General features: G+C 32.3%; 1 protein-coding gene across 1 annotated transcript in view; it reads right to left on the bottom strand.

Moving 5' to 3' along the window:
- ss (aryl hydrocarbon receptor spineless) overlaps positions 1–10,629 on the bottom strand; it is a 101,062-nt gene extending 90,433 nt beyond the window's left edge. Inside the window, exon 1 of the mRNA XM_089708087.1 lies at positions 10,368–10,629. The gene's annotated coding sequence lies outside the window, so the exon portion shown is untranslated. The remainder of the gene's footprint in view (positions 1–10,367) is intronic.
- Positions 10,630–12,374: the final 1,745 nt, after the last annotated feature.

Here is a 12,374-nt window from a genome sequence, read left to right as displayed (position 1 = left end):
ATCTGTTGTTGCAAATGACAGTTTGTTACGTAGAATTTAGTATAAATATTGTTTTGGAATTACAAATACCTATTGGGAAAATAAGAAAAAATACCTGCAAATTCCATTCACATGTATTTTTTTAGAAAATATTACTTTTACATTTGTTAGTCACAGTATGTTAACCTTTTTAACTTTGACCTGAACTAGAAATCTAACCACAGGAAGTGAACAGTACAATTGCGACTAAACATTGGATTTAACAAAAAACGGAGCCATTACAACCTCGTGGGAGACGCAATTATTTTCAAATTTTAATCAAAACTATCATCTTTCACTTCCACTTAACTATTTAAATGTCAATCTTGTAGCACCTTCGCCTTAAATAACCTAAATTACACAATTTGAACTTTACTCGTATGGAATAGAGGTGAAAATCCTTTAATCGGATTAGGATTTTAAACAATTTGATGGTTTATGATTAATGTATTTCATCCTATATATATTAGGCATAATCAAACAATCCAATAGCGATGTTATTACATAGGGGTAAAGTTCAATTTTGCTTGATCTTTTTGTGTTGGACCTAGAAAGTACTAGAAAGAAATTGATAAAAGATTGCAATGATTATTATCTAGATGAGTACGTAATAATTTGTTTTTCTTGAAGATTGAAGATAATCAGTCAATGTCAAAGAACAATGGGGAGTTTAGTTCATATCTTGCTGAATATAATTTAATAATGTGTGTATAATATGATTTAATTTAATATAAACCATCTATCCCCCGCGGTTTCACTCGCTTCTTATGATATTATATTAAGTAGATATTAAATAAGAAACAAATCAAACTTATTTCTCATACTATTAGGTACCTACAGTAAATCAATTTTTGAATGACATTACAAATTCCACTTTACACAAAATTAAGAACAACAGTAGGTATTATTGTCAAGTACCTAGTACTTTATTATACTTTTATTGATAGGGAAAATTAATAAACGGTATAAACATTCATTCCCGAACCATAAAATAACACGACGTATCAATTCCTTGTTAAAAAATAGATTTTTTTAAACACATCAGGATTCGAACCCACGTACTCCCACCTCTCCCACTACCCCACAATGACAAAACATAAGTACAATAATATAATCATCAACGGTTTAAAATAGCAAAAACCTATTTCCTCATAAATCAAAGAAATCATGTTGTATGCAAATTAGATGGCAAATGTGTTGTACTGACAGTTATATTGCACTGTGCACGCGGCTTTACTTGTACCATAGTATGCATGTACTTTACTCCTTGGGGCATATTGAACAAAATATGATGTGAATAACATTATTGTATAGTATTTTGTTAGGAAAATATGCGCTCTATTGGTAAGTATTCAGTAGAGTTTGAATATTGGTAAGTACCTAATTGCTTTTCAGCTTAATTTTGCTACTTTAGGTAAATTATAAAAGGCTGATATTTTTATACAAGAGCATTTATAAACTTATAAAGATGGTACGTCTTGCTTTTTAACAGATTAAGCACATTAAACAAATTGCTTGATAATAGTAAAGGTAAAACGCATAGACAACTTACTCCGTACATTCTAAAAAGCAATGGTACCTACCATAATGTTGAATATCACATTCTAAACTATAAGATATCTCGAGTAATTTTGCACGCCTCATAAGCGAAGCGTTGAGGTGGGTACTACTGTCACTTCGCGCAAAACATCTGATTTTTCAAACTTAAAATGTCTTTATGTATCATACATTGCACTTGTAAGATAATACATACACACACATATTAAGAAAAAACACTAATTTTAACGTTCATGATATTTTTGATGTCATTTTTAGGGTTCCGTAGCCAAAATGGCAAAAACGGAACCCTTATAGTTTCGTCATGTCCGTCTGTCCGTCTGTCCGTCTGTCCGTCTGTCACAGCCGATTTACTCGGAAACTATAAGTACTACAGTGATGAAATTTGATGGAAATATGTGTTGTATGAACCGCTACAAAAATATGACACTAAATAGTAAAAAAAAGAATTGGGGGTGGGGCCCCCCATACATGTAACTGAGGGATGAAATTTTTTTTTTCGATGTACATACCCGTGTGGGGTATCAATGGAAAGGTCTTTTAAAATGATATAAAGTTTTCTAAAAAACATTTTTCTTAAAGTGAACGGTTTTTGAGATATCAGCTCTCAAAGTCGTAAAAAGTATGTCCCCCCCCCTCTATTTTTATAACTACGGGGTATAAAATTCTAAAAAAAATAGAGGTGATGCATGCTAATTAACTCTTTCAACGATTTTTGGTTTGATCAAAGTATCTCTTATAGTTTTTGAGATAGGTTGATTTAACTGTAATTTATTATATTTGCTGCTACGGAACCCTTTGTGCGCGAGCCCGACTCGCACTTGGCCGGTTTTATTGTTATTTAAACTAGTTAAAAAACAGTTTAAAAAAGTTCTGTCTTGGACGTCCGTGTGTCTGTATGTGCGGATCCTTTTTCTTTTTAACACGATAGCGACCGAAATACTTTACTAATCGAGTCTTTTTTTTTTCTCTTACGCTTGAGTATGCTCAGGAATAGAACCCTTTCATTTTTCAGGGTCTGATTCGATGTGGTTTAATTGTTATTAAATAAACAAAAATAATAACTAATAAATATTTATTAAAAAAAATTATGAGGCGTGCACTTTTGGATTTTCCAAATTATTTTGTTTTGCTTGGAGAAATTAATGCACCTCTGACCTCATGAATAAGAAGTCTGCGAGTCTTTCATTTCTAAAGTGCCTCTGTCTCTCTAAAAACAATCCTCTTATCCTCATCTCTATCGCATCCTCTCAATTAGTAAATGCTATCATACTAAAACACACACTGACCAAGCCAACATAAACGACGTTAAAATCCAAATCCATCGTATTAGTTGAAGCGCGTCTCTAACGGACCCACGGAGCGTGAAGCCCATACTTGCGGTGAAAACTGCAGAAAATTAATTCATTTATACAACTCTTGCATCCCGTACGATCACTCTAAATATGGAGCATTTTATTGCGAATTTATTTCCTGTTTCAATGGTGGTCGAACGCGTGAAAATAAGAGTTTTGAGCGAGGGGGTTTGATAATAAGATCAGTATTGTTTTCTTTTATAAATCAACTCAAACTCAAACATTTATTTATTCAATTAGACTTCTAGATGCACTTTTGAATCGTCATAACGGTTTTAACATTTACCACGATCGGAAAGCAGTATCTATGGAGAAGAATCGACAAGAAACTCCTAATATTATGGAGTTGATAACCAAAACTCAATAGGAAAGAATTGAAAGAGAAGCTGGGAGCTACAACACCATGTCATAGGAGATCGTAAGTTTCAGTAAAGGTGTCGATCGGTTTCTGTTATGTTCGGCATTTCATAAAAGTTATCATAACGATTTGATCAAACTCTTTTAATTATGTAACGCTTGAATGAGAATGTAAAAAGAAATTGTAAAAAGACTTTATAAATGCATATGTTCATCATTCAGTTTATTGAATACTGAATCTCAACCATTTATTTTAAAAATAACACTTCTAAGAACGTCATAGCAATCACCATTTCATATTACGACCCTACACATTAAAAACTATAAACATATATACTATCGTTGTCCTTTTCAGGAACTTCAAAATACTATTACCAAAATATCTCATCCCACTTATACTAAGGGCCGATTTTTCAATGCTTGGATAAAACTTATTCGTCGAATAATGTATAAAACTACCATTTTAAAAACGTATTCTAATTGCCCGCATTTGACAATTTACGTGTCATTTTAATATTATCGTGTAATACTTTATTGGGCCATATTTCTATCAGCAGCATAACCTCACATTGGCAGAAGTATATTAACATATCTTAAAGGCTTCAAAAACCAACCAATGAATGAAGAAAGAGCATGTATTGATGATATTACAAGATAGGTAACAATTATTGTACGGGTCACGAGGTACATGCCCAAAGCTGTTCCATATCACTGTGGTTAAGGACTGATAATTGTGTGTTTGGACGTGATTTAAATTCGATAAATCATTTCGCGCTGTAGGCTGGTGTGATTGATTTTATTATGTTTTTACGTGTTAAGGTATAGGTACCTACTAGATTTTCGCTACAGACTACAGTGATTATCCGTTCTTCATAATAGCTGCTATGGATTTTAATTTGTATATATTTTTTGTATTGACAGTCTTTTTATTTCATTCAAATCTGTTGAGATCATGTTGAGATTGTTTCTATCTCTGTTGTTTTGTTTTTTACAGGTAGAGCAGGGTAAACTGACGTTTTGAATCAGGGAAATAGTTGAAAATATAAATTTTATTAATTTATTGTCATATTTAAATAAAAATAGTACCTACCTAGAGAGAATGAGTTATAAATACTGTAATACGCGTAACAATAAATTTACTGACATTATCGCAGAACATGATGGGAATAAAATTAATAATTTTTATTCGAATTGTCTTTAATAAAACTTGCACTATTAAACTATTCTGCACATGTGTTAACCCTTCATTTATAATAGTAACACTGTAATATATATTTTAAAGTTAGTGCTAAATAATAACACTAAGTATTCATAGAAATAGTATGGCATACATTAAAACTAAAAATATAAATATTTAATAGGTAAGAAGTAATTTTGAATAACAGGTAATTTTATCGAAGATGCTAGGATTTCTTAGAATAACAATAATGTTTGACTACCTTATTCATGTAACTAAAGCATTAACGAATACAGGACTGCAGATGACATTCGGTTTTTTTATATAAATCATAGAAAAAATAGACATAATATTAAATCATGTACCCAAAACGAACTGCAACTTTTCAATATTCATATTTCTATTATACCCTTAAATTAATTAACAATTCAAACGTATCTCAAAGATAAAGAAAGTCTACATGTTTCGGTTAGTTGCGCACACGCATCGAAAAGCGGGTAAAGTGTCACTAGGCGCTGTCAGCCTATTGATGGGTGACCGCTACTACGTTCTGACTTCTGCCATGCTTGGAAGAGCGCGTAAAAACTCGGAACGTGATATAATTAAGGCGATAGTTCAACCATTTTAGCGGCTTCACTTTGAAACACACAAAAAAAATAGCAATTAAAAATTACAATCATAACAATACAGATAACATATAAGCGGTGCAAGTGTGAAGGCTTGGAACACCTGCAGCAGATGCCTACGATTTTTACCCTTTAATTATTATATATTGCGATTAACGTATTAAACTGATGCATTACCTCTTACACTTTATCTTGCGGTTAATAACGTTGTTATAGTCGGATACTGATAAATTTGCACTAATGGCGCCAAATAAATACTCAAGTTTGTGAACGTATTTATCATTCAAAAGATTTGGACATATCGATGATCGAAGAGCTGGTGTAATATTTTGAGTAAATGTTTATAGTTTTTGCATTATGTAGGTGCATATAATGTGTACATGATTTTTTTTTTGTTTTATTGTGTGTTGTTGGTAGTAAGAGATATTGTGTAGGTGATATGTATTTTTGTTTTATAGTATTTGAAAATTGACTGATAAATAAAATATCTTTCTATGTAGATAATACAGGCAGCAAATGACCAAAATAATGAATAAAAAAATCTTGTGACCTAGTGAATTTCAAATCTCATAGATTCAAAGAATTCCTTACATAATACGTCCACACAAACACCAAGTTGTCGCATGGTCACTGGGCACTCAAACGATCACCAACCAGGTTATCATTAATTACAAATTATACTCTTTACTGCGTCGATATAACTTGTTATACAAGTGTATATTATTGGTATATAATATAGGTAATTGGAAATTGGCCATAAATATCTGAAGATTACACTTCACGTAATAGGTATGGAGATTTTAAGAATATCTAAAAATGTGAGAGAGGAAAATTTTGATAGTTGGTAGGTAGGTAGTATTTTCATGTAGGCAATGAAGTGAATTTATAAATTGCATTTTAAGCAAAAAAAAGAATACAAGGTTAAGTTTTATTTAAGAATTTAGATTATGTAGATTGCAGGTAATTGTTATATGACATGTAGCTATCAATTCTAGCTGTTGATGTAAGAAATTACTTTAGGCACTAAGCAGTACATTACTGGCCCTTATTACCAGGGTGAAGCCTTCATTTAATGCTAAATTAATGGCCCCTCAATCGAATTATAATTCCTTTCCAATAGTGTTGTTTATTTATTCTGTTATCGCTGACACAAATATGTGAAAAGGTCACAGACTATCCAACCCTTTTGTTTCTTCATTCTTGTCTTCAATAATATCTCATTTTAGACTGGTTATGTTGATTATTATGGATTCTTGCTAGCCATAAATAGGTGGTAGGTACATTTGCCTTTTGATATAAAATAATAAATTAATATCTTTGTTTATTGCAAAGTTACATTACATGTTTAAAACGGATGTAGATACATGTGTCATTTTTGGTCAATGACTCCTATGCTATTAGGTATCTGCTCCTGTTTTATAAGGGTCATATTGAAATAATATGGTAATATCTCAAATTATTGAAATAAGTGTTTTAACAAGTCTAAGGGCCGATTTTTCAATGCTTGGATAAAACTTATCCGTCCAATAAAGTATTACACGATAATATTAATTAAATGTCACGTAATCTGTCAAATACGGGCAATTAGAATACGTTTTTAAAATGGTAGTTTTATACATTATTCGACGAATACCTAAGTTTTAACCAAGCATTGAAAAATCAGCCCTAAGTCTTCTAAGTTCTAGACTGTATTTAAAGTTCAATACAAAATTTATACCTTTTTTGACGGTGGTTAATTTATCTACATTTATTTAGTACCATGAGAACCTACCTACGTTTATAATTCACTAATAGATTCGGTGTTAAATGTAATGTTTAGGTTGAATGTTATTTCAAATGCTAAAAAATTTTTTGTATGTAAAAAATTACTACAATTATTTTTTTGATTAAAAATCGAAATAGTAAATATTTTTGAGTATCTATCATAGATGTTGACGATGGTAACTAGATTATACCACTATTTTATAGTTATCTAGACACGCGGCAGCCTGTCAAGCCGAGTTCAAGCGAAGAGAACTGGCGAGCAGCAGCCGTGTGTAATATTACACGAACCATTTGGAGCCTTTTTTTTTTTTTTTTTTTATAGTGGGGAAATCTTCCAAAGATACCCACGGCCCCCGGGGAAGGAGCCGTGGGTTATGTCGGATTCTTACCGACTAAAACCCCACTGTGTTCCGTCGAGCCGCTTTAATGATGGGGCCGCGGGTATTTGTTGGAATTCTTCCGCGACAACCATTTGGAGCCTGCATTAACCTCCTTATAACTCGAAAACTATGTAACTTAATAAAAATACTATACACAGCTTTTTAACTTAAACCAGCCTGAAACTTAACGAAAATCTGAACGGTTAACATTTTCACAGTTTACCAAATCCGTTATCTATTACCAATCGCGAATTGCATGGCGTCAATCGATTTAAATCGATATATCGATTATTCACCTCATAACTATAATCGAATATATTTATTGACCGAGACTAATTTTTGAACGTGTCTTTCGTCACGCGGACAGTTTTGGCAGTTCGTTAAAACGCCATTTTCTATTTTGTTGGAAGTTAGGAAATTTTACTTGAGAATGTTATATTTTTTTTCTGTGCATTGTATAAATGTAATTTTTTGTAATTATTCATCTACACTGAAAAAGTAGGAATCGATAATAATCATATTTCGGAACGCAATTTTTTTTATTGTACCTATCTATGTTAGGGAAATTCTTGACCACGATCTCGCCTGATGGTGAGCTGAGATGTGGCCTATGGGCTATGATGGAGCGCGCTTCCCTAGAAGGTGCCCGTTCACTCTTTGCTTGAAGACCCCCATATTGTAATCGTAATACTATCCAACTTATAATAAAGCCTACACAATGCCCAAACGTGGATTCAAATCTACAATACATATTTATAATTATTTAACTACACAATACGCGTTAAACATACTATCTGTACCTAATTGTAAAATGCATAACAAATGAATTGAATATCTCCATGAAAACCACATAATCCTATCTAGTATGTACCTAAAGCCTCTCAATTTCTGCCTTTCCGGTTTTGATGTTGGTTAGGACTAAGGTATAGAGAAAATGGTTGGCATTATCTCCATACAAACGCTCTCGCATGTTTTCATCCTTAACATTGATTTTTACAAAAAAATATGAATATTTTTTTTACACAGAAAAATGTAAATGTATGTTTTCTTTTTTGATGATTATTTATTATTTAATTTAGGAACAAGAGAAGCAACTAATCTTTGTACTAATATTATAAAGCTAAAGAGTTTGTTTGTTTGTTTGAACGCGCTAATCTCAGGAATTACTGGTCTCATTTTAAAAATTATTTCGGTGTTAGATAGCCCATTTATTGAGGAAGGTTTTAGGCTATATATCATCACGCTTAGACCAACAGGTATATAATATTCTGAATATTACTTTAAATACAATGTTTTAAATTATTTTAAATTCATATCAACTTTGTTTCGGATAAGAAGTAATCAAACAATTTGAGCTAAAAAACGCAGCGAATTTTCCGATGGAAATCCTTAATGAAATAATAATATGCGAGGTCATATTATTGCATTTAAAATAGATATTATAGAATTATATTGCATCTTGTCGAATTATCGACTATTTGTGAATTGATAAATATTATTTAATCTGTGGTATTATAAGATTTCATTTGTCATTTAGGTACTTCACTAGGTGCATAGTATAAAACAGTCGCTTTCTCTGTCCCTATGTATGCTTAAATCTTTAAAACTACGCAACGTATTTTGATGCGGTTTTTTTATATAATTTATTAGGTTTTAGACGGGCGGACGGACAAAGCGGGCGAATACCTACCTATAACGGTTTATGAATATATCAATTAATTATTTATTTGACATAATTTATCTAATATTTGCTATTAATTTATTTTATTTTCATATCAATAGTCTATATTCATAAAATACCTAATACAAATTCCGATATTTTAAAAGAATTTATACAATTCAGAGACACGAGAATTCCAAACTTGTTTTATTTCTGCCTCGTTTATTAGGTATATAATATGAAAAAATAACTACATATTTACAGAAATATATAGTAATGTAAGTATATAACATTTCTGATTTCGTATATATTATGTATTTATTACTTAAGAGTTTATAGTTGTTTATTTTAATTTGTATAAAATTAGATACCTACCAATGTAAAATAGTGTCACAGATTTAACCTGAATAATTAATTATATCTTTCTTCTTATATATAAAATTCTCGTGTCACAAAATTCATCAGATTCTCATGAAATTTTCTGTGCATATCGGGTAAGTCTGAGAATCGGCCAACATCTATTTTTCATATGTACCACGGGCGAAACCGGGGCGGACCGCTAGTGTCTACTATAATTTCAATACATTAATATTTCAGTATATTATGATATTATTATGTATCTAATGACTAATAGGTATTATATGTATAGATTACCTGCTTAGTAACTAGGTATAGTAAGTAGTAAGTAAGTAAGTACACGCAATATTTTCTCTATCTCTATTCTTACAGTTAGATACAATAATGTTATAGTTTAGTTATGTAACTATTTTAATTTAATGAATGAATGAAAATTATATTTGCATATATGTAATTTAACACATTTAATAAACTTAAAATTTAACTTTAATTATGGTCACAATACCTATACCTAAGGTTAATTTTCATCATATACCTAATAGATACCATATATAGTATTTTACAGGACTGGGAACTGAACCATCTCCTTCCAGAATTTTCAACTAGGTAGGTACCTACGGCAAAAGGAGATGATGTAGGTAGTCCTTTAGCCGTTTGAATTTTCAAATGACGAAACTGATTTTATAAAGATTGTGAAAAATCACTATTCAGTGGAGTATTTTTTCCGTATTGATTTATTATTTAATAATTAAATAATATACCATCTATCCTAATATGAGAGAGGAAAGACATTATTTCTGTGTAATGAATTTATGTCCAAAAATTTTTTACAAATAAAAAGCTATAGGAGTAGAGCTTTTTACGCTCAAAAGCCATATTTAATTCTTGTCGATATTCACATACCTATTTATTTTAAATGCAAAGGCAAACCCATATTACAGGGAAATGTAATTCAAATTGTAATACCCTTGTTATACCTATATAAATATAAAGTACCTAACCATCTATATTCTATACGATAGATAACTCCATTCATCTTATACCTAATTCAAATTAGATTTCAAATTCAAATCGCACATAGATAATTCAAGAAACAATTCAAATTCAAACACTAACCTCTTGCCGTTCCTTCGCCTTCGTTTGGTCGCGTACACCGTGCCAAGCTGGCTAGCGTGCGGCTGCGGCGGCCGGAGCAGGCCATTGTCCACGCCATCGATTGCGTAGCCCGGCCCGCTCCAGCCGCACACTTGCAGCTTCGACTCTGTGCCTATCTTGCTGAGCGCCCCCGGGCCGTCGAACGGGCTGGGATACACCGTGTCCACAACTGATACGAAGTTGGAAAACAATTTGACGTCTTGGTAGACGCGGTACGAATGGTTTTATTGTGGTACACCGTCTTGGAACACTTTGATACACCGTGGCCAGGACTTACGAAGTTGGAAAACAATTTGAAGTCTTGTTAGACGCGCTATGAACTGTTCTATTTGACGTGGCACAGTCTTGGAACACTTTGATACACCGTGTCCAGGACTTACGAAGTTGGAAAACAATTTTACGTCTTGTGACGCGCGGTACGAACTGTTCTATTTGACGTGGAACGTTTTGATACAACGTGTCCAGAACTGATAGGACTTAGAACACAATTGGATGCTTTGTTCCGCGGAATAGATTGTTTTGGTGAATGTGATGTTGGAACAAGTTAGTTTGGAACACGTTGAATTATATTTCGTTATGTTTTGTCCTTTTAATGATTGTTAGAAGACTCTAGATTTGGAACCGTTTCAATTTGCACACTATCTGGAACAACTTATTGATTGATGTTGCACAATTTTGGAGTCTTTCAAGTCAATTGTAAACAAACACAATATACATGAGCACCTGAGATTGAATTAGAATTTTTTTTTTCGTTTTGTTACAGGGAATTTGATATTAAAATCAATGAAACGTATTGCACGATGTAAAATTATATATCACTTCATTTGTTGATCGTTTGATAAATAAATTTGGTAAATATTGCAATTGTAATGAACTTATAGGTATCAATTAATTTGGCATTAAAATGAATGTAAATTCTTAGCTTGAAGCAAAGAGAAATTCTCCTATTCCTTGCAAATATAAGAAACTTAGGTATACTTATCAAGAACTTTGTAATGTCACTGTTTTACACTTTATTTTTATTTACAACAAAGTTCACTTCTTCTTTATTTTGATATTTATTTTTATCATAATCGCATGGTTGATGTTATTTTAACTTTAGATAAGTCACTTTTCTTTCTTTCTTTGAGATTAACTCTCTTGTTCAAAATCGAGGAAATTTTCTTTATTCTAAAGATTCTTCTGTATTACAAACACACCATAGAAATCAGCTTCCAAAGAAATGCTTAAATCTTTTACAATTCATATTTATTTACGAGCATATTTTTCGAGATCGTTTGTCTAATAGGTATCAAAACCTTCTTATAAGAATCAAATATTGCTTTTGTTCTGCTTGTTATTTACAAATCCGACACGACACCACAATAAATAAACAATCTTAACGCGTTTTGGAAGAATTTTTGAGCCTGTCAAACGGAATACATTGGAAGAATTCGTCAATTGTTCACGATCACGTAAGTTCACGTCACATGTTCATAGATCCACATAAAATTCGATCACTACACACAACACATGGTAAGTCACGCTGTGGTATTTTTTTCGCGTTTTTTTACGGACGGACCGTGTACGCGTGGCGCGACCGCCAAGCGCCTGATGTCATTTGACCACTTGGCCACAAAGACCCCTAGCTGACGGGGCGGAGCTCCCGCAGGCCACGCCCACCGATCGCCGCCGGCCAATCGCAACGCCGCCTCTATCTCGACCCGCACTGGGATGTATTGAACATATTTTTATTTTTCGTACTCATCGCGCGATTTCTTTGAAACTTTTTCTGTTATTTTTTTTAAATCGCTTTTATTCAGTGGCTTCTTAAATTCCAGTACTGACGTTTACAAGGGAATATCATAAGTATTGTTGGCTTCTTTTTGTGGCATTCGTGAATCAGTCCGCCGATTGTAGATATATTGTTTTGTTTATAATCAAGATTGTACTGCGAGAGTTGAGTAAATTTAATCCCTTTATTGTGGT

The sequence above is a fragment of the Colias philodice genome, chromosome 20 (assembly GCF_061535455.1).
Source record: "Colias philodice isolate Cphi_HAF_F1 chromosome 20, ilColPhil1 Martin Lab GWU primary, whole genome shotgun sequence".
NCBI lineage: Eukaryota > Metazoa > Arthropoda > Insecta > Lepidoptera > Pieridae > Colias > Colias philodice.
The sequence above is the reverse complement of the archived record's forward strand: the minus strand, read 5'-3'. Positions and strand labels throughout refer to the sequence as shown.